At 33.3% G+C, this 23,543-nt stretch overlaps 1 long non-coding RNA gene across 2 annotated transcripts in view; it reads right to left on the bottom strand.

The window, feature by feature from the left end:
- Positions 1-23,543, bottom strand: part of LOC110350789 (uncharacterized) — a 166,274-nt gene that overhangs the window by 18,834 nt on the left and 123,897 nt on the right. Inside the window, exon 3 of one of the 2 annotated variants that reach the window (XR_015453434.1) lies at positions 5,558-5,725. This is a non-coding gene — a long non-coding RNA (uncharacterized LOC110350789). Of the gene's footprint in view, positions 1-5,557; positions 5,726-9,316; positions 10,053-23,543 lie in introns of those variants that run through there. The other variant, XR_015453433.1, reaches the window with a different exon arrangement.

Raw genomic sequence — 23,543 nt, 5'->3', positions numbered from 1 at the left:
CAAAAACAAAATCTGTCAACACTGAAGTGAACAAATAGCCTATGGTATGTTCATATAAATGAAATACCATACAGTAATGAAATGAATGAACTTTAGTGACACACTCAAACATCATCTCACAAACATAATTTTGTGGAGAAAAAGGGCCTGACAAAAAAAAATTTCAAGCATAAAGAGCCAAACACAAATGGATATGATTCTAGTTATGTAAACTCAGAATCAGGCAAAAGAAATTACCAATGATATTACAAATCCGAAATGAGGAGGGAAGAATAACATTGGAGGGGGTTACATCTTGTATCTAGATGTCCCCCCAAAGCCTCATTCGGTCGTGGGTGGAGCTTTCTGGAGGTGGTTGTATCTAGACTGTATGATGCTTGGATTTAGGATGTGATGTTGGGATTGACTCATGGTGCCATGCTAGGATTAAGGGTGTCCCACCCTAGGTATGAGTGCTACCCATCCTAAGGGTGGGTAGCTTAGATAGAATATAAAGGATAGAAAGAGGGTTGCCATGGTCATCCCTTGTGGCTTGCTGCTTGCTATTTCACTGTTTCACTGCCTTCTGTCTGCCATGAACTGTTTCTTCTTTGTGATGCCCCTCTACCATGTCACCCTGCCTTGGAGCCAGTCAATTGTGGACAGAAACCTCTATAAACTATGAGGTACAATAAGCCTTTCTTCCTCTAACTTTGGGTGTTGGGTATCTTGTCTCAGCAATGAGAAAAGTAACTCAGACATGGGGGAAGCAAGGGGAGGTAGTTTGGGGTTTGGGCCATGTTTTAATTTTTTACCTAGAATGTGGTTATACTGGTATTAACTTTAATAACTTTGGGGTTAAATATTTATATTCTGTACACATGTATGTGTACACATCATAGTATAACATAAAATATTTAATAAAATAATATTCAAGGGAGAAATGTATATTTTTATCTGCATTCTTAGGCATAGTTGATCTAGACATATTGCATAAATGAAAATGATCAGATTTGAGAATAATGTAGATAAAGGACATATACAGTAAAGGAGTATATACACTAGAGGGTGCTGGATTATTTTTGACTGCCAATGAGTTAGGAAGTCATTCTTAAATTTAGGTCATTTCCTATTTTGCATCTCAAGCTAGAAAACCTGTCTGTCCAGTTTTAATGGCCATATTATGTTGGTTTCTAATTTAGTCTTACCAATCATCTTGGTGAATCTTTTAACTATCTGAGATACATTTACATACACTGCAAGAAACAGAAAGAACTTAGCATTTACGATACAAGTTTTCTAGAATAAATGCTCTAAGACAAAGTATGGGGAAAGGAGCTTCTCTTGTTTTTAATGGAGAGAATTAAACCTCTTATTTGTATCTGTTCTTAGCACTTGCAACTTAAAACCTTTTGAAGAGGGAAACTGTCTTCAATATAATCTCATATATTTTTATATTACTGCATATACTGTTCATCACACACATTTACATATTTCTATTTGTACATCCGTTTTTATTTTTTAAAAATATTGGACTAAAAGAGAAATGTTAATTCAGCTCAGAAATAGAGAGTTCAAAAAAGAACTTCAGTTTAATTAATTCTAGTGCAGTATCTATTAATAACCACAACTATTTTTTCCCAATCAAATGGCAATATTAAATCAGACTAAATTCCTAGTAATAATTCAAAAATAAATTAATACTTGTTAATTTAACAAATAACTATAATGAACCACAGGGTTGGAGAAGGGTGAGATTTTGGTTTGTGTCTACAATAGCATCTCTAAATTTATCATCACTATATTTAAATAGCATTTTAATATTTTGAAACTCAGCATCTCCATTTTAAAAATACAGTAAGTCTAATTGCCAGCCTCATCAGGGTCTTACCTGCCTGATTAAACCTTATTGAAAGGTCTAGTGGGGGATTTCCAAGCTGCTCAGTTGTCTAATAAGCTTGTTTTAAGTGATTCCCCTTGCAATACAAGCAATTCAAAGACATAAGGGACCTAGTTATGAGATAGTATTAAAAACCATCTAGTGAGCTTCTTAATTAAAAGCAAGGATCTACACTACAGTCAAGATATTAATAATTTTTAAAACATTGTCACTACCATTTCACTTCAAAACTCAATAATGCATACTTAAAATGTGAACATTTTTATGGCTATGTATTTTATCAATATTCTCAAAGAAACCTTGTGAAGTACAGTTCTTTACATAATTAGGGACAGCCAAAACGCTGATAAAAATGAGTAAAGTAAGTGAAAATAAACAAATTCTTTTCCCTTTCTTCACCTATGATGGCATTTAAACAATAACAAACAAACAAAAATGAATGGAAAATACAGTACAGCCAACTATTACACCAAATATCTATTCAATTTGCTCCTATCATTTCTTATGTATGATATTCCTATGCCCATCTAAATCCTATACATCCTTAAAATGTCAAATTTAAATCCCACCTCCTCTAGGTAAGTTTCTGCACTTGCTCCAAACCATGGAATATATTCTCTGGAATGATACCCAAAGATTAGTCTAAACTTCACAGTTTAGGAATCACTGTCTATAGTCTTGCATTGTTCTGTAATGGTCTTGATTTCAAAAATAGGTTTAAAATTCCTAAAAACCTTTTCTTAATCATCTCTTCAGAGGTGAGGTATTTCAAATTGATCTAATCCTCTAAACATCATTATAATATTTTATTAAACTTAAATCTTCTCCATTCCTTTTCTGTTGGGCTTTAACAACAGTCACAGAAATGCTGCTATTTTGTCCATTGATTGAAATTTCATGTTTGTTTTTAGAGTAGGACCAAACATAAAAGAAAAATTCAGCTTTGCATTTCATCTTATTTTCAACTTGCATAGATATTTAACTATTCATTTACATTATTTTTGTTGGGTTTTTTGTTTTTGCTTGTTTGTTTGCTATTGCATTTTGTTTTTGTTTCTCAAGTATATTAATTTTTAGTGAATACTTAATTCTTTTATGGTTGTGGTTCCAATGATCAAAAGTCACTTTATAATCATTCCACTCACTAAAATTCACTTCTCATAGAATGTCAAAGGGAACCATTCATATTGGTAAACTGAATAAAAACCAAGCTATCAAGATCAGACAAAATGCATTTGAGGAGCCTGAAAAACTTCGAAGAACATTAGGGGAAAGGTTAATGAAAATGTATAAATCAGCCATTGTGAAGGATTATTGTTAACAGAGCAATGAAACTGCCAAAAGAATGATCAGAGTCTCAGCCTCCCCTCTCTGGTTATGAAAATATGAGTCCAGACAGGGACAGACTGCCATACACTTCTCAGCAATCAGTAGGATCTGTCAAAGCAGCAAATCTCTATTTCCTAGGCCCAGAATCTGAATGCAGTCTTGATTTCCTAGCTCTCTTCCTTTACTCAATCTTTCCCTCTATCCCTTGCTTCAAGTTTCAACAGGGAATCAGGTTTCCCACCCTCAATCACCATGAAGGTCTTACATGAATCATCTCTTGAAAATTGATGCTTTCTTTGGAGAAGTGGGCTGTTTTTCAATTACGATACAGGAATAAAATTTTGCCCTAAAGACTAGTATCAACATCACCACCACTACCATCACCACCACTGCTCTTAAATGAAAGGTTAAGCAGTCACATAAGATGGTTGGTACATGATTTCTAAATGTCTTCTATCTACTTTTTACTTGTGTGTGTGTGTGTGTGTGTGTGTGTGTGTGTGCCTATGCCTATTCGCTTGCATGTGTACTGCTAGGGACGGAACCCAGAGCTGGTGAATGCTAGACAATGTTCTGCCACTGAGCTACATTCCCAGCCCTCATATTTTATGTGTAAAAGAATCCCAGCATAGATGATAGATAGATAGATAGATAGATAGATAGATAGATAGATAGATAGATGATAGATAGATAGACATAGATAGAGATAGAGATAATTTTTTAAATTTTTATTAGTACATGTTTGTGAGATGAAGAAGAGTTGTTGTAGGGAGCAGGGAGGGAGGAGACAGGAAGAGGACAAACAAAAAAGAATTGAGATGAGTTATGTACATGTATAACTCCCAAGGATGAACCTACATTTTATTTTTAAATTCTAATGGTAATATTCATGTGTATAAACCACTATAGAAATAAATACTGATGAAATCTGCAACAATTCATGTGGATTAGTCACAAAGTACATGTCAGAATTCTACTTAGCAAATATAAATAGAATGCTATTCAAAATGTCAGATCATCAAGGATACAGAGACTATCAAAAAATGTTACCACCTCCAAAAAACCTCCTAGTCTGGTATAGCAGACTATATAGAGAACTAACTATCTAATGCAGTGATAAACCCACATACTAGGTAAGAAGTGAATACAAAGGGATTAACCAAGAGAAATTGAGAGAATGAGGAAAAACTTGCTGGAAAGGGAAATAGCACAACTGAGTTTTGAAACATTAGTAGGTGAATACAGGAAGTTAGATCTTTCAAGAAGAAAAGAAAGGATACATAAAAAATAATTCAGAGGTTAAGAAACAGCTGTAAGAATGCTTTGGATTATTAACACAATGCAAAGTTTTGATGCTTCTCTGAATTGCTGGATTTACCATTCAATTTCACTCTGAGACTACTGAAAGGACTAGACACACCTGGATATAAATCCCTTAAATTATCAGGGCTTAAGTTTTTTTCCCAGGATCTACTTAAGATAATCAGAATCCAGTTTTTCAAGAATGGAGGCATGCAGAAGAAAACAGCTAATCTGTAAATGAACTTTTGATATCACAAATTCAAAATTCCCTCAGTAGAACCACTGTAATTCTCCCCAAAATGAATCATGCATCCTGATCTCATTGCCAATAAGCCTCATAGTAAAGCTCTTTATACAAAAATTCATGCCATAGCATTAGCTTCTATATGCTACAAACAGTAAACCCTTGCTTGGCATCACTATTTTGCAAAAAAATAGAAGGGAAAAGTTAAGAAGAAAATTACTCTCCTGCTAATTATTAAGTCACAAGTAAATGAAGTTAAAATTTGTTACACTTACAGACAATTCTAGAAACATTCTCTCCCTAGCACACAATTAAATATTATCTTGAAACAAACACAAAATTGTTTTTAAAAGTGAATAACTTTTTTTCCCTAAAACTTTGTACTTCATTAAATCTTTTGTCCTACAAAGATTCTAATGTACAGGCTTTGTTTTTTTTCCTTGGAAAAAACATCTCACTTGAATTTGATTTGTATATGAATGAAACTTTCAACATGCTAATTTTCTGGTTAATATTCCCCTTTGGCACATACCAGCAAAGGATAATTGGCAGTAATGTGATTTAAACTTACTTGAATTTGTAGCTGTTAATTGAACCTTCACTTTTAGTAACTCTGTATCACAGCATAGAAATAAATTTATTCACATAAGATGTTCCCAAATCTCCTCCTGAAGAGATAACCATCAGACTAGGAAAGTTTCAGTATTCTCCCTCCCATCTGGAATCAAGGGGATCAACTCTAAATAACCTTTAGTATTATCTTCTAATCTCATGATTTGATAATTACGGAATGGGCTACTTACCTATTTATCTCTCAAAGAAAGGAGGGCACAGCACAAAGCAAGGAGAAGTCATTAATCCAAGGAGGGGGCTTTGAACTAATTTCAGTGAATGATGAACATAGTCAAGAGGTGATTTTAAATTGTAATGATGAAGAAAGCAATCAGCTGATGCAGATTTTAGAAGGTGTGCTAGGAACAATAATGAGAAAAGAGGATACTTAATCACATTCACAAAAGAATTATAGGAATACATAATTAAAGCAATGATAATGAGTAATAAAACTCTTGGTGAGATATCTTTCAAATATTACAAAAAGTAGAGTAAAAAGCAAAAAGCCACTGTCTTCCATGTGTTAAATAAAGGTTATAGAGGACATTTGTTTTGACCAAACTCCTGCAACAGGACCAAAAAACTAAACCAAAATGAAGTCACTCATGCTCATGTTTCACTGATAGCCAAAACTAGGTTGTTTATCTGACCATCCAAGAAAAAAGAAATCAGCAGAGAATGACAGAGATTCAGTAAACAAATCTCCATGAAGACCAGTTTTGGCATGCATGATAAGAAAGTCACCTCTACTTTAACTTTTACAAGAAAAGTAACTTTGAATGACCAATTGTTTTCTGTTTTTGCTTAGCCCTTTCCTGTAGATTAAACCAACATCCTCTCCTTTACTCTGTTTTTATAGACTAAGGTGTTGTCCAATTCTAGAGTCACTTATAAACAGAAGCCAATTAAATCTTAAGCTAAATTTATTGTAACTTTGTCTTTGGATGTGTTCTGCTATATTTTTTGCATGAAAGATCAAGAAAACTATTAGTGAACATGAAGAAACCTAAGGGCCATTGGCCACTGGTTATGTGATAAAGGCCATTGGTTATGTGATAAAGGGATTTAACAAACTGTCAGCATGTACAGTGTGTAAAGACAAAAACGAAAAAGGACAACAATTTAGTATTTTAATATATTCTAAGAATAGAGGACTAACACCCGGGATTTAATACATTCAGTTGAAAGTGCAGGAAAAGTAAATGTCCTTGGAAAATGCAAATGTTAGCTTGGAGAAACAATAGAAAAGATATTGATTAGAGCAGAAAGAAGAATAGGTGAATTTGTAAATAGAAGCATTACTTGATTCTCAAACAGAATCATAAAATGAATGAAATACTCTACAGGAAATCAGTTTGGCAAAAGAATAAATTCTCTAAAATCAAATCTTGAAATAATTTTATACAAAATGAAAGTAAGGACAAATTAAAAGTAAAGTTTATAAGCATCCAGAGACAAAATCTAATGGCATAATGTATGCAATGATCAGTAAAATGCAAAGAAAATTATAGATAGAATAATAGTTGTAATGATAGATCATAGTATCATATATTTATAAGTATATATATATACAAAAAACTATTTTATCATTTTTGATGGATGACATATGCATATGCATTTTTAGTCCTTTTTAAAATCAGTTTTAATCTTATTTTTTATTACTCAATGACTCCAATAAAATACTCGACATATTTTTTATATTTGTGTGAGAATCATGATCATATCTTTAAAAAGTTTAGCTTATTTTTACATATCTATAATAAATTAAGTACATGGAATAAGTGGCAATATGCAAGAAAAATAAAATGGCATGTTTGTATGTACTTACATATGTAATATGTATGTTTTATATTACTACATAGAGAGATATATATTGCATATTCAAGGGATAATATTCATGGTGTCCATCAGATGTCATGTACTCTTCTGAGTGCTTACACATTAACTTACTTAATCCTTTCAATTACCCTACAAAACAGGCTTGATAAGAATATGGCTGCATACTACAGATGGGGAAACAGAAACACAAGCTGGGATGCTCACACAAATAGTGGCAAAGCTAAGACTCTGAGCCCAGGACACTAGGAACCAATAGCTTTGCCCTTAATTTTACCCAGTACTCTAAATTGCTTTCCATGAAATCATACAAAATTTACTTCAAAGAAAATTGAAAAATATTTTTAAATAAATAAAAGAAAAAACCAGAATGTTATATTTTAGATTGTATTTTCTTTCCTCTTTCCAAAAGAAATTAAATGTGATCACAGGCCTCACATAAACTTCAGAATTGACACCAAACAATTGCAAACAGTAGCTAAACAGGTGAGGGACTACTTAGTCAAGCTACAAGCTTACAAGTAATCGAGTCTTGATAAAATCGACCCTAGAGCACTAGAAACTACTGATTAAATCTCAGTGCCATTACCTATTATATTTAAAGACTCATAGAGGAATGATAAGACCCCAGATGTCTGAGCAAATACAAACACATCATCCACTTTACAAAAACAAATAAATTACATGATTGCTAGGAATTAAACACTAATAAACTCAAGGAAGTTTCTGGAAATGTTCTGCAGCAATAAATGAAGGAATCAGTGCCCTAAACTTGCACAAATATGGGATGGTGGGTATGAATGAATATAGATCATCAAAAGAGATAACAGCTCCCAAAAGCACTAACAATCTCTTTTATGGAAGCAAAAATTATTTGTAAATGTACTGGAGGTTGTTGAAGAGGACAGGTGGAACAAATATAGGTGAAATGTTTAAAGATATTTCCAGTATTTCCTCACAAATCAGATCCCTTGGCAAATCTTATGTTTTCAACTCCTTATACGTGCTTATAAAACTGATAACTAAAACTTAAAAGTATCAGAACCGGGCCGGGGATTTAGCTCAGTGGTTCCGGCGCCCGCCGCGCAAGCGCAAGGTCCCAAATTGGATCCCTGGTACCAAAAAAAAAAGTATCAAAACCATGTCACTATACACAGGTAGTACTATTTTATCTCACAATGAACATGCAACTTAATTAGATAGAGTCTGACAATTAATACAAGTTTCAAGTCTGTATCTTTCCTGGTGATATTACAGCTCAGCCAATAAGGGCTTCTATATCTCTAGCTATATCTCTATCATCACTGTTTTTTTTCATTATTTTAAGTAGAACAGTTTATTGTTAATCAAAAATATATCCTTTCCAGAGTTTCCTTCCAGATTCCTTTTGCCCAAGTTTAAACTCCCCTACTTTTTTTCCCCAATAAATTCAGCCTTTCCTCCATAAATAACAGCGCATTTGTACATCAAATACAGCTTTCCACTCAGTTCTGAACTTGATATAGCATGGGAGGTTCAGGGAACATAACATTTACACCGTTGATATCAATGTATCTGAAGAACATTTTTAAAAGTCTGTCAATGAAATTGTGGGAAACAAATCAGAGATTGTTTTTCTTTTCTAAGAATTCAGTTTTATTGAATCTTTTTTGGTGTACTAAAAGGGTTTTGGAAGGAAGTTCCTCTGTTTCCATTATCCATGAAACAATATTTTATTAATCAATTCATGTCCTATTGATAAATTACATTTTCAAATTGTTTATTACTGCTTGCCATTTTCAAATCCCGATATTTACACTTTGCTAGATTTTACTTTGGGAAAGGCAACAGATTAAACAAATAAATGCAGTTAGCTTTATTCATCTGTCAATTTAAGTCTATTTAAATCAGGAGAGAGATGTCCAAAGTTATCTGAAAATGCAACCAAACTGAATGCGATGTGTGGTATTCACTAAACAGAAGATTCACTGAAAGACTTTTCTTGTGATAAATGTAGCTAATGGTTATATGATTGTTTGGGTTTGTTTGTTTGTTTTCTAAACAAAGGAACAAATTGGGATGGAGAGATTAGGTAGAAGATTTTGGCAATTACAAGAAGGGATATCTGATGAGAATACAGAAAACCCACACACATTTAAAGATCACATGCACAAACATTAACAAAAATACAGAATACTCAAGCCATTTAGAATATATTAATACACTGAGTCCTCAGTATCCATGGGGAATTGGCTCCAAGACCCCTTTGTATACACATCCATGCCACGGTGGGATTGTGAAAAGTGCACATTTTTCCAGCTATACTTTACTACTTCAGAATCTCTTTTGGGGCTGAGGAAATTGCCATAGGTGGGTTTATGCACACAGAAGTTTGAGGATGATGGAGATTGTGTTGCAATGTTTCCAGAGGTTGTGCCAGTCTATTATTTCGATCAAATTCTGTTCTGTGAAATGCTGTATTAAATTTTTAGTAACAGTGCCACAACATTGTACCTAGAGAACTGAATTTTTGCCAAGATATACACACATGCAATTGAACACATTAACATGGTAATTGGAATTTTTAATAGTGATTATTATAATTACAGATTGGAGAATATCTACTCCAATAAAATAATAATTTCAGCATTGTATAATTAATACTATGCTACTTTTTATAATTATACATTTATAAATGTATAATTATAAATATGGTCAGTGAATCTTGAGGCATCTCCTGCTTCTTGAGAATAAACACTTGTCATTGGATACATGTGATAACACTAGATGCATAGGGATGTTCACATTTTTCACTCAGTTATTCATCAAACTTCTTTATCTGTAGCCAGACACCAGCCTCGTATCAAATTGCTGAGGGAGCAGAAAAGAGAATCAAATTGAATTTTCAGTAAGAATGATAGTATGCTAGATTTTTCATTTAGAATCCATATTATACCACAAAGTTCAAATAAAAAAGACTAAAGTCAAGTATTTCTACTACCTTAAATGATAATTATACTTCAATGAAAGTTAAGATAGATCTCCGTACTTGAAAATGTCATGTAATAAAATTCAGGGGCAAATACTGGTGGCAGTTTGTACTTCTATAATGATCTTAGGTTTTGTAAAACCTTTCACCTATTTCTCTTCACTCTAACTTTTTTCTGTATATTACAGAGGTAGAGTGATACTGATGTGCTGGAACTATCGAGTTTGGCTAGAAAAAAAAAAAACTAGTAGCTAAATGTTTGGAAATTTTGTGAGCTCCTTAAGACACTGGTAGCTTAAAACTGGTCAGAGTGGGAGTATTTACATCACAAAAACCAGTCTTGTGACAAATCATGACTTTTTTCTTTAAGAGCTGGTTCACTAGCACATCCCTGCTGCAGAATTGAGACAGTACTTCAAGGTTTGCAGGATATAAGCTATAATCTTTAGTCTGTATTCACTACTGCATGAATTCAGATAAACTCCAAACTTTAACTTCTGCCTGGTAGGGACAAAATTTCCAATTTTGGTTAAGATTAACTTTTTTTCTTTTTTTTTTTTTGGTACAAGGGATCAAACTTGGGACCATGCCCTTGCGAGGCAGGAAGCAGAACCACTGAGCTAAATCCCCAGCCCTAAGATTAACTTGATATAAAATAACTTTAGGTTAAAGCACTTGATCACTTTCAAATGATACCTAGTATATTATGCTACCCTTGTAAATTGTACCTCTTGTTTTTAATGTAATAAATATTTTGCTGAAATTAAAATTACCAAGAGCTGTATTATCAAGAAGTTTTCAGACGGTAGCACTAACTCCTTCAAAGGATTATTTAAAATGTCAGACTTCTTATGCAATTACAAAGTAACAAGGTCAGAAAACAATTATTGAAAGAGAAACATTTCAATAAAGCCAACATTTTTTAAAAACTTTCAAACAGAGGTCATGATTTAAATATTTTAATTACAAAATAATCAAATATCAATACTTACTGTTTTCATTTTCCCTAAGAAATTATATCTTCTTTATCATGTGAGTAGTGGTTAAGCTGATTATTACTTCCTAGGTAATTTTTCTTTTTTTTTTTTAGTACTGGGGATTGAACTTGGGTCTTTGAGCTTGCAAGGCAAGCAACAGAACCACTGAGCTAAATCCCCAGCTGTCCTGAGTAAATTTTTAAGAACTTAAACTTGACATCACAAGTGTTGTTAATAATTTTTAAGTAGAAGTTTTTGAAAAGTACATGAGTGTACTCACAGCTCCATGTTATGTTCAATTACATATTACAATATTGAATGTAGTAATTTTATAAAAGAACCAAATATGGTGGGGGTTTTATTCATTTTGCTGTTTTCCAGTAACCGGGATGGAACCCAGGGCACTCTACCACTGAGCTACATCCCGGCCCTTTTTTTCATTTTGAGAAAAAGTCATGCTAAGTTGCCCAGGTGGGACTTAAACTTGAGATCTTCCTGACTTAGCTTCCCTAAGTGCTGGAATTACAAGCATAGGCACCACCACTCTTGGCTAAGAGCTATTTTAGGATACCTCCTGGGCTGAGACTACAGCTCAGGGGTAGAGAGCATCTGCATAGTATATGTGAGGCCCTGGATTAGATCCCAACATACACACATACACACACACTCACACACACACACACACACACACGTCAATCACCCTTCTTCCTGAATGAGAAATCAATTGAGAAAACTATTCAATAGAACTTTCTGTGACAAAGGAAATGTTTTAGACCTGCTCTGTTGACTACTGAACACTTGAAATGTTAAAAGCAGGAAGAAAATATTTTATTTTATTAAAATTTAATTAATTAAAATTTAATCTAAATAGATATATATGGCTCATGGCTTTCATATTAAAAGCGCAAATTGAACATTTTAAATGTGTTCAGATGGGTGTATGTAAGAATGGTGGAAAGGATAAAACTGTATAAGTTGTAATCATGGCATTCATATAATAGGTTAAATATCTCATCTCTTACTTTTATTTTACAGTTACTTGAGAATCATGAATCACTTCTCTTTGATGTGCATGATGTTATGTCCTGTATATTGTATAAATAAAAGAAATTACCTTTCATATTAAGTTTGATATTAGTTGTATTATTAATAGCCTTAGATAAACAAATACTATATTTCTATTTTCTCAAAATTTAAATAATATTGATAAGTCCAAAACATATGCTGTGTAGTATCCTTGTAGTAAATCATTTTTTTTTCCTTTTTGTGGTGCTGAGGATTAAACCAGGACCATGCATGTGCTAGGCAAGTACTCTAACACTGAGCCACCTCCCCAATCTTTACAGATAATTTTCAAACTTTATTTACGACAAATTTTCCTTTTCTCCAATAAGTAGAAATTATGTTTTTTCCAGGTCTATTAGTCTTTTCTCTCCATGTTTTTCATAATATATATCACATTTAAAATTAAATAAAATCTATCATAGAATTTTTAGACCAATAATTCAAAAGTTCTGCTTTTACGCTAACAGTCAGTACAGCTAGCTATGAGTAAATACCTTTATAGTTGATGATTTCTTATTTCAAATGTACTAAGTGATTTGTACCAAGATGCAAAATACCTAAATAAATGCATTCTTTTTAAATCTCTACATCTGTGAAAAATGGAAGACATTTTTAAAAATCAAATGTCAATATGACATTAATATTAAGAGAAATGAGGGTAGTGAGGCTCAATATATGATGGGTTTTTTTCCTTGACATTTAACCCATCATATTAAAAGCTTCTTCAAAGGAAAGAAATATCAGCTTGTCACCTGGAGATCGAAAGTGAGCTGCTCTAAGACGAACTGCTGTTTCTTCCCCATGATGAAATTCATAGAATGGACACAAATGTCAGGATAAAAATAGACCATCTATGGGAAAAAAGCCATCAGTGGAAGAAGTATAGCTATTGTTATAATTACAACTAAAAATCATTTAAAAGTCAGTTATTTTTTCCCTAGTAGCACAAGAACACCTACCACACTGATTTATATTGTTAGATACTTGGTGAGAACAGAATGTGATAGGACTATGTTTATGATAGTCTGTGGATTTAATTCTAATAAAAGATGAATCAGAGATAACATGGTATTTTAAAGAATAGCAAATAGTTTAATTCATAATATACAAAAGACATACCACAAGCTGGCATTTTGAAACTCTGGGTTGACAAAAAGGAAAGGAGATATACATCACAATTAAATATCATGCAAGATGTTGGAAGGTCAGATGCCAAAATATATCTATCTTATCAAGAAAATCACTATAAAAGCAAGAGTGCTTGAATGCCTAATAAATTTTCTAATGAGATTCAACAACTTGTGCTTTCCTACAATTTAAAAATTATTTTGAATAAACACTATACAGTGGAGGCAATGAACTCAGGATAAGCCTATTATTCCTAAAAATATGACCCAAGAAAAATTGAACACACTAAATTATCGAGCTTTTTCTATTTCTATAAAACAGAAGAAAATGAATTTGTACAGGTGTTATTAAGTGCTAAAATTGTTAGCCACTAGCTATCCCAAATTATAAACTGCTCAGCTTTAATGCTACAAAGAAAATGACTAGCTATTTTTATAGCTATTGTATCATGTAAGTTATAGTACATTATATAATAAGATCTTAATCCTTCAAACCAATATAAAATTCATTCATATTTGGATTTTACTGAAGAAGTAAAACATTTTTAAAAACTTCATTTTAAACTTTTTTAGCAAAGCATTATTGAGGTTCCTTAGCCATCTTCTACCTTGCTTTTCTAATCAATATTTCTCCTGTACAGTGAATAATGCAAAGAAACAAGTTTAAGTCACGTATGGGCCAAATTCCAGTATGATATAACTAACATGGTATATAACTAACATAGTACATCTAGCTGGTAAAATATTACTTAATTTTATAAATATTTTGGATCTTTTTTCAACAGTGAAGACAGGGAGGGTGGGAAGAAAGTGCTGTTTGGATTGTTTCAGATTGTTCATGAAACATGTCACAGAGATACACAACTCGTCAGCATCAAACATGAAAGTGTAATCCTGCATAATCAGACCTAGATTTGGTACTCTACCTTAGTTTCTTGTAGTGGAAATATTGACCATTTATTAGAAGAACAGAATAGGAGATTTGTAATTGCCACAGTTTATGACAGCAATGTTTCACATATTCATTGTGCTTGTGGCATCACTGTGAAGACGCACAAAAAGAAATACTTTCACCATAGATTATCCATACCATAATAAAAAATCTTTAATATTTTTAAAATTTGCATACTGAATATTTCAAGATACATTTAGCATTCAACTTAGTTTTGTAAAGGTTTTTTAAAAAGAAATTTATAGTGAAATAAGATCTGTCTGTATGACCAATTGTCCTTATGGATAATAAAACATAATTTAACATGTCCCTTAGATTGTGAAAGGGGCTGCTTCCAGGAACTCCTGCTGATACCGAAACCTGTGAATGCCCAATTCCTTCATAGAGAATCTCACAGTATTTGCATATAACCTATGCACATCCTTCTCTGTGCTTTAAGTTATCGCTAGATTACTTTGAATACCTAATACACTACAAATGCTATGTAAAAAGGTTGCTGTATGATACGGTTTAGGGATAAAGACAAGTAAGACGTCTGTACATATTCTGCAAGACACAATGGTTTTTTTCATATATTTTCTATCCACAACTGCTTGATTCCAGGATGGAGGCTTGTAGATACAAAAAGTTCACTATATACAATTCTTAGAACAGGTTTAAATAACTAAATCATTCTTCAATATTCTTATCAACACTTGGTTATATCTTTCTCATTATGTGAATCTAATGAATGCAAAGTAGTATTTAATTTTATCTCATATTTATTTATTAAAGAGGTTTCACATCTTTACACAAAATTTTCAGGCATTCTGTATCATTTTTGTCCTAAGTCAATTTATACTTAATAATTTTGCCATCTTTTGAGACTGCTAGGAAGACATTCATTCTATAATTCTGATATATGTCATGGTTAAGCTTAACTGTTAACTAGGTCAGATTGTGAGGTATTTAAAACACACTTCTGGATGGGTATGTCTGTGTGGGTCATGAAGGAATAACTGTGGATCCTATACTGGCTCCCTGGATCCTTCTCCTCAGGTGCTGTTCTCCTGTTTTGCTTCCCAGCCACCATGAACTAAGCAGCTTTGTCCCACCATAACCATCCACCATAATATTCATGCCCTCAAGCCACCCAACCAAGGAGGGAGTCCCCTCAAACTGTGATGAAAACTAAACTCTTCCTCATTTAAATTGTGTATGTTGGGTACTTGGTTCCAGTGATGAAAAGCTAATATAATACTAAATCTTCGAAAATGCTTTCTATTAATATTTTCTGTGACATTCTTTATAAGTCAGTTTTCATAACTATGGAACACAATACCCAAAGCAATCAAGTTGATACTCTACCCTACCCTAAAATAATTCGGAGTTTTTATGTAGACAAATCCACTGCAGCTAAATCCATATACATATTGTCTTTTCAGACTTCTGTAAAAAATTCTCTCCCTATTGCCATATTTTATAGTTTTACTATTGACATTTAATTATTAAGCAATCTGGAGCCCACCTTTGTCAATTTTGTGAAATAGGAACCAAATTTTTTCTCTACTGTACTTCGTAAATCTCTCTTCCCAAAATCACTCCTGAATGGTACAACGTTCTGCCACTAAAGTAGTAAACTTCCATCATCATCTAGTTCCCAGATAAAAGAATCTGTGAACTCAAACTTCTTAATATTTTCACTACTTAATTCTAATAATTTTACTAAAATGTTTTCTTAGATTTTGTAATATATCTCCATATTTCTTATATCATTTTTTGTCCACTGAACTTCACATAGATATTTGTGTCTGCATGTTTTCTTCCTCAAAATGTATTTTTACTGGATTTTTATTATAATTACACTGAACTTTTAGGTTAACTTAGAAAAAGAATAGTTATATACTATTAAAGATATGTCTACTTTTATTTAGTTTTCGTTTGATTTCCTATAATACAATTATAAAATTCATATTCTAAGAGTTTTTATATTCTTTCTTGGGTTAATTTCTACAAACATTTAATCTTAGTTGCTAATGTTTCTACTAATTTCAAGTTAGTCATGACCAATTTAACTGAATGCTGACAATCTGAACACACTAATTTGATTAGTTCAGCTCTCTTACTAATTCTCATAAATTGATAATTTTTTAGGATTTCTATGGAGACTATATCTCTGATACGCAAGGTTTTTATTCTTACTCATTTTTGTCAAACCTCAAAATTCATATTTCTTCTTAACTATAATCTCCAGTAATTTCTTGAAATTTAGTAATAAAAATTAGACAGCATTGTTGTTCTCACAATACAAGTTAACATTCTAAATTAATCTTCAACCTTTCTAAAATTAATCTTTAAATATGGTACCTGATGTATTTTTGATATAAACTTTTTGATATTAAGAAACTTTCATTTTTTGAGAGGTTCTGAAATAATATATATTTTAGATAGAAGTTCAAGTGCACTTACCTTGGATTCTATAAATAGCAAGACTAATGGATAAATGTTTTTGGAGCAGAATTTAAATTACCCCTCTCTCCAGGCAACAGCAATTTTTTTAACACAAGTAGGGCCCAGCCTTACCATCCTGAGACAGTGAATAACCTGACCACAGTTTTACCAAGCCTGCTTAATTATATATATTTCTTTTCTCTCTCCTCCATAAAATATTGGGGCTTTTGTTAGCCCCCTAAACAAGGACTAAGAACACTGGTTCTCTTATCCTCCTCGTATATTGATGTTGATTAACATTCCTTTTTCTGGTTTTCAACATTGCTTTTTCCTTTTGAGAGGGAGGGCAGAGGGGCATGGCCAGACCTGATTTGTTGGGACTTCCAGAGTCCAGCCTTGAGTAGGACACCAATAGCAGCATCTCCTAGGTGGAAATTCTGTCAGAGACATAATGCTTTCTTCAGTAACGCACCCTGCTTTGCTCCTTTTTTCCAGCAGATTACCTCTTACCAACTCAATTCTCGTGTCAAGTACAACTTCTCAGGTTGGTGCTGTTATGTAAGGAGTTATTTCCGAAATTTTAAGACACTGAAGTCCAGTGCCTTTCTAAGTTTTCTAGGTCTGGCCCCCTTGAAATCTGCGTCTTCAGCCCATCAAGGAGTGAACAGCAGACTCCACTCTGGCCGTTTTTCTTTTTGCACTATCAACAATTATAAAACTTAGATTTTTTGATAAATGAGTCAGGCACCAAACTTTGAGAAGTAGGAAACATATATATTAAAGTTCCTAACTGCTGTTTCAAAAACGCTAGAGAAAGTATTCAATTTTTCTAAAACTATTTGTTCAAGGAAAGCCTACTAAAAATTTCCTCAAAACAGGTCCAAAGGGGTAGGGGTGGTGGGAGGGAATGGGGAAAGGAAAGAAAGGAAAGGAAAACTTATGAGAAAAGAAAAAAAAATGGAAACGAAGTCTACGTAAATAGGGAAGGGTGGAGGGGGTAAAGGGCGCACAGGTAATGAGGGGAAAAAAATGAAAACCAAGATACATTATGTACAGGTACAAGCACCCAATGATAAATGTAAACATATTGTATACCTAAAATGTACAAATAAAAGAATTTAAGGAAAAAAATAAAAATAAAAATTTCCTCAAAACTCTTCAACCTATAATATACCTCAAAATAGGCGATGGTTTACTAATGCCAAGTGAGTTTCAGATCATGTCTTTTACAGCTCATTTATGGATGGCCTAAAACATCATTTTAGAATATGTAGCACTTCTGCAAATTATTGTTTCTACTTTGGTACATCAGCTAAAACTACGAGAACAAATATTTATTAAGGTCCTTAGATGTGATGTTGAAAGTTATATAAAATGTATCAATGTATCAATATTTATCTTACAAGCTCTTGCATGTTGTAGAGTATTTTTATAATTTTTTGGATTCATTCTTGTCATAAAAAAATGTATGTTAATTGCTTACTATGAAGCAGGCACCTTTCTAAGAATTAGAATTGTAGTGGAAAATAAAGCTAAAAAAGGCCTATCTGTAATTTACATTCTGGTAAGAAAGACAGACAAATAAATGATAGTAAGAAAGACAAATAAATGAGCATATAACTAGTTTTACACTGGGCAAATATTATCAAAAAACTATATAGTGAGCCTGATAGGAATAAGGGCTATGTAAAGTGTAGTTAAGAAAGGGAATGAATTGATATTTAAATAGAAGTTTTTAAAAAGAGATAGAATGAGGGGCAAGCATACACTATGGAAAAGGAATTCTAGGCAAGGGAAAGAAAATTATAAGGGCTCTGTGTGGAGAGTGTGTGTTCGCTTTTTCAAGGAATAGTAAGAAGGCTGGTGAGACTTTGAATATAAATGGCAAAGCTAGGTATAAAATTTCTGAGCCAGAAGAACATTTTTCTTGTAATCTATTTTCTTTACAATAAAATTCACTTCCAGATCTGCATCAGGAGGACAAGATGACAAATATTCTTTTGTGAACCTTTTTCATTGTCTACCAGGAATTTATTTGATGAAGCTTTCCTAGAAATAGGAAGGATTATTCTCTACCCAGTTGCCTATTTCTAGAAAACTCTGAAATAATAGAATGCATGAAAAAAAGTTGTATAGGTTATCTAATTAAAGGATGAAATCTTACTAGATTACTGTCTGACAAGTTATTAAACACAAATAACTACTTTTAAAAAAGAGATTAACAATAGAATTTGGATTGTCTCTGATTATTGGTTTTTAAAAAATTTTTCCTAAGTATATTTTTAATTTCCATGCATTATTTTTATCAAGTATAACTCTAGCAGACATTTTCTTTGAATATATATTTTAATTAAAAATTATCTCATGCCCTGAATAAGCTCATAGTCATTACAGAGGAAACAGATAGAAAATGCTATTAGTATAATGTAGTAGCCTTAAACATGGTACCAAATTATTTGACCTTCCTGTCATGAAGCAATCAGGTAGGTCTCTGTCCTCTCCTTTTGTATCTAGGAGGCTTGTGACTGCTTTTACCTATAGCTTAAAAGATTACAGAAATGACGCTATGTGATTCCAAAGCAAAATCTTTAACAAAGGTATACAGCATACATCTGACTCTCTTGGAATGATTGAAGATGTTCCTTCAAGGAACACAGTCCCTTGGAGCCAGAAGCCATGCTGTGAAAACCTCAAGACTCATGAAGACGGAACATGTCAGTGCTCTGGCTGACAGTTCCAGCTGGGCCTCCCAGTCATCCCAACACAAGAATCTAACTTGTAGATAAAGAAATTTTCAGATAACTCAAACATGTGAGTCACCTCCAGTCAACCAAGACTTCCCTGCAGAGGCCCCAGACGGGGAGCAGAGACAACCATTCCTGGGCTGCAGTTTTAGTCCTGTACCACAGAGTCTAAGCATACTGGAATGGTTGACATTTTATGTCGCTGAGTTTTTGATAGGTTGTTATGCTGCAATAAATAAATGAAGTATACAGGTATCATTTATTTCAGAATTTTCAGATGGCTTTTGTTTCAAATACTTATCAACTTTCATACCTCCATATCTGCCAGATTTTCAGATACTGAGCTAATTTTCTTTTGATAAGAGTGGACTCTATACCACTTATTCTGGCTGGAAAAGTTGGGGAAGGTTTCACCAAGGGGATAACATTTGTCAATATTATTGAAAATGTGCCTGATCCATTTCATGTGTTCTCTGCAGATGAGAACTATTCAAGGCCAATACCCCAAAGTCTTTAATGTTTTGAAAATTGCCTCAAAATCAGTTTTCAATTGCATATTACTTGATCTCTGGTTTTGTCATCTGCCTGCAGTTGTTATAAATTCTATGTCACTCTAGAGGTAATTTTGCAAGGTTAGTCAGTCAGTATTGTGACAATAGATGATGGAAAAAGCAAGGTTGCCCTCTTTGACCCTACAAAGAATAAGAGGGAAGGTAAGAGGGAGACACATGCAAGAATTCTATTGTGTTTTGATCTTTATATTGTCACTGCCTGTGTCAGCTCTTCAGTCTAGAGGTCCCATTTAGTCTATCTACAAAAAGCAAACAAAAATCAAGAACATTGTTTTCATTTTGCTAAGGTAACCTTTAAAAACTGCTTAATTGGTCCTAGGGGCTGTACAATGGGACTATATAAAGTTTTTGAAAAATGAAACCAATGAGTGAGTCAGGATATTTTGTGTCCCTCAAACTTGTAGGAGGACAAGTGCTGAGGACATGGTAACATTATGACTGATTAGTCATTAACAGAATAGTTTTAGAAAGAACGGGAAGAGGAAAAACTACTTGTCATTATGCAAAAGCAGCTTACTGTCAGTTCTCAACAATAAAAATTTGAGATAGATGACAATGAATTCTATATGCAGGCATTATTCATCTATTGTTTCTCTATAGACTTCATATTCATCTGTCTATTACAAGCATGTTTCATGTGTCACTTTCCTTCTGAATACTTTTACTTTATTTTCTTTTTGTACTTTCAGCTTTCTCAGCACCAAATCATTAGCTACAATCTTTCCTGGTGAATTCGAATCCCACAAGATACCTCTTGCCACAATATCACAACTAATTTTCTCCTTTCAAATAAAGGTCATAGTTTGTTTGAAAGAGCAAAAAGAACTGCAAGAGGTATATTGACATTGTGTAAATGAGAGCTGAACATCAAGGGGTGTACAGTTAATGAAGAAAATATCATTGCTTAGTGTCTAACTCCAGCATTAAGGCTTGGTATCAAATTCACTGAAAAAATGTGGTGAAAAAGACAGACTGTGAGCCAGGCAAGAGGGCGTCACCCCTTCCAACCCCCACCCCCCTCTCTTTCTTCCTGTGGATAGTTAGTTTCATTCTTAGGACTTAAATATTTATTTGAGGTGGAAAAATCCATTCTTTCTTATAGAAATATATAGTATAATACAACATGTGTTCTCATTTATATTATTCAGGAAAATAACCTATATAATAAAATTGCATTTGTCTCTAGTGGGCTAAATATATATATATATATATATATATATATATATATATATATATATATGAAATTATATTATATTGTGGTTATTGATTCACATGGTATAACTGTGTAAATATTGCATGGAGTTATGATTGTAAGATTTAATTAATAACAAAAAACCAAAAAAGATAAGCATTTAAGAGGAAATGTATGAAAAATGATTACCTGAATTATATTTTTACCCTGTTAAAGGAAAATCATTCATGATATTTGTTAAATATTGTAAGGAGGACTTCATTCAAAGGGGTATACACAGTGAAGGCTTGTCATACTGGAAAAGGACTGGGATCAAATCTAATTAAAGTCAGGAAAAGCAAGATTTATAGCCAAGGAGCAGAGTTGGGTCAGTGCTGGGCAGAAAACTAATGGGAAGTAAAGTAATTCTTTGCTTAATGGACCTCACAGAAATTTACTAAAGTCAGGCCAGGGTGATAAGGTTCTGACCAGAAGGTGGTCAGAACAAGGGAGGGGTGGGGTTCCCTAAATTGACTCAGCAGGATTCTTGCCGAAACTAAATGATGCAGAGATGAGCACAGACATCTAATAGGAAGTCTAGTTGAGAAGAGACTTCAGAGAAGCCTTCCTGGAATTTGGTCGAGAAGAGAACACTGGTCATTTACAAAAAGATGGTTTTTGTTAGACATGTACTTTTAAGTTAGATAAGCTATGCTGATAGTGTGTGTGTTTTCTAAGAAGAGGAGGTAAGATATATCTTATATTTTAAATTTCAGTGTTTGACTTTTCATTAGACTTTAACTTCAGTGTTTTCTAATAGCATAAAAATTTTCTTGCAAAAGGAAAATATAAATGTGGATTATTAGCCTAGGAAGTTATTATACTACTTTCTGATATAAAGAGTTATGAAATATATAAAAAATTTTATCTTTAACATACACTTTAATTTCCTGAAGATTTGATTGTCAACTGTCAGTTATAAATAATTCTCATTTGTGTAGTAATTAAAACAAATTTTGGTATTAGGGAAAATGAATCATCTCTTTAGGTTTTGCATTTTAAATACTACTAAATTGTGTGTTTAAATATATCCATAGATAACCACTCATCTAAAACAAAAAAGAAATACTATATCTACTGATCCACCCATACAAACACTAACCCACAGGTTTACAGAGGAGATTTAATTTGACTAACATTTCTCAGAAGATTCAGTCCATGGTCTGTTGTCTCTAAGCCCCAAGGCAATCTGCTCAACTCCTGACAACGTAGAAGCAGAGAGAAGAAAGGGCGTGGGAGGGAGAGATGTCATCCAAATACAAGCTCCCAGGGACATACCACTTTCAGACAGGCCCTGTCTCCTAACTACACATGCAGCCATGAACTAATCAATGGGTTAATACAATGAGGACTATAGCACCCCCATGATCCATCCAGTCACATTTCAAAAGCTCCACCTCCAAATACATGAGACTCTTGGGGAACAATTTAAATCTAAATCATAGCAATGACCAATGAAAATATACATTGTGGAAAATAGTGAACTTCTGAAAAAGGCTGACAGAACAGTTTTATTTTATATTTTTTAACGTTCATTTAATTTCTAGGGATCATTTTCCTTATCTATAAAAATTAAAGTTTCAATTAATATGCCTTTATCTGGATGGTGCTACTGTTAAATTAATCACTCACATTAATATTCTTTGTCTAACAACCAGAAATTTACCTGTTTAGTCATTAACAAGTCCAATTTTAGGATTAACAAATTAACTTTTAGAATTACAGAAATAAGGGAAATGTACAAATATATGACATAATCTCTACCCTACAAAAGTTGATCATTTACCTCAGCAAGCAAATCTATTGCACTGAAAGTGTAGGGATAGAGACCCGTAGGCAGGGAGAGAGGAGGACCCCTACACACACACACACACATGCTGAAGGAGTTCAGATAGCTGGGAGAACAGGCTTAACCACCTGTGAAAAGCTGACAGTCTGTGGTTGCACCTCCTCTTCACCCTGTACCCTGCAAAGCTTGGTTTGCTAAGATCAAAAGGAAAAAAACCCTTAGCCCTAAGATGTAAAAGGCCCCTGAAAAGACCCTTCCCTGATGTCTCCAGTAAGGAGCTAAGTTAATCACTAACCAATCAAGTAGGGGCACTCTCAGCCCAGAGCCAAGATAGTCCCCACTACTATAAAACCAGCATCTTGAGCCCTCCTGCAATGGTGGCTCCATTTCGGGCACCCCTGCCTGTTTCTCTGAGAGAAGGCAGCTGTACTCTTGCATGCTTGCTGAATAAAAGTTCAGCTTTCCTTCTACGTTTTTGGTTCTTAT

Source organism: Heterocephalus glaber, unplaced genomic scaffold (genome assembly GCF_053883595.1).
Source record: "Heterocephalus glaber isolate CG9 unplaced genomic scaffold, H.glaber_assembly_v1.0 deba00001461, whole genome shotgun sequence".
Lineage (NCBI taxonomy): Eukaryota > Metazoa > Chordata > Mammalia > Rodentia > Bathyergidae > Heterocephalus > Heterocephalus glaber.
Note: the sequence above shows the minus strand (reverse complement) of the source record. Positions and strands in the feature narration are given on the sequence as shown.